This window comes from Amaranthus tricolor, chromosome 14 (assembly GCF_026212465.1).
Source record: "Amaranthus tricolor cultivar Red isolate AtriRed21 chromosome 14, ASM2621246v1, whole genome shotgun sequence".
Classification (NCBI taxonomy): Eukaryota; Viridiplantae; Streptophyta; class Magnoliopsida; order Caryophyllales; family Amaranthaceae; genus Amaranthus; species Amaranthus tricolor.
The window spans coordinates 14,043,013-14,043,707 of NC_080060.1; positions in this window are offsets into that span (position 1 = coordinate 14,043,013).

A 695-nucleotide genomic window follows, 5' to 3' on the forward strand; every position below is an offset into this window, starting at 1 on the left:
AAAGACTTGATGGATTCGCTGTTCGAGGATCGAATTTACGGTTGTCAATGGCTAAGTATAAGAAAGGGGGTACCGCCATTTTCGATGACTACCCTGTTCTCGAAAAGAAGGAGACTGGAAACAGAAGAATAAAGAACCCAGCTCTTAGGGACCATAGATTGTATTCTGAGGTACTCATGGGTAAGCGAACCGAACCCAAAAGGAGGATAGGGGAAGTCAGGCCATTCCCGTCTATTTCACTCTTAATGTCACAGAGAACGGGGATTTGGCAACGATGATGGATTAAGCCATAATCGCAGAGAATTCAGAGGTCATAAACATTACGCAAACAACAACCAAAGTTGCTGCCATCTCAAATTCAGTAAAATGTATGTATTCTTTATCCCCTACAAAAATTCTGCTTGTTTTCGAATGTAAAAATGAGGCTATGTATGTTGTGTCTGTGGATAGCCCTTTGTGGGATGTATTTGATGATGTTAGGATGTGGTCAGAAGGGGATATGTTTGATGATAGACTAGTATGGTTAGAATTTTATGGTATCCATCCCAAATGTTGAACTATGGAAAATGTTAGGAAGATTGGTGAGAAATGGGGTCCCGTTCTATGCATAGATAATAAAGTAGGAAGCTTGTGTAGCCTCACCTATGCTCACTTACTTGTGAGAAGCAAAGCACAGAACAAGATAGATGCTCGCA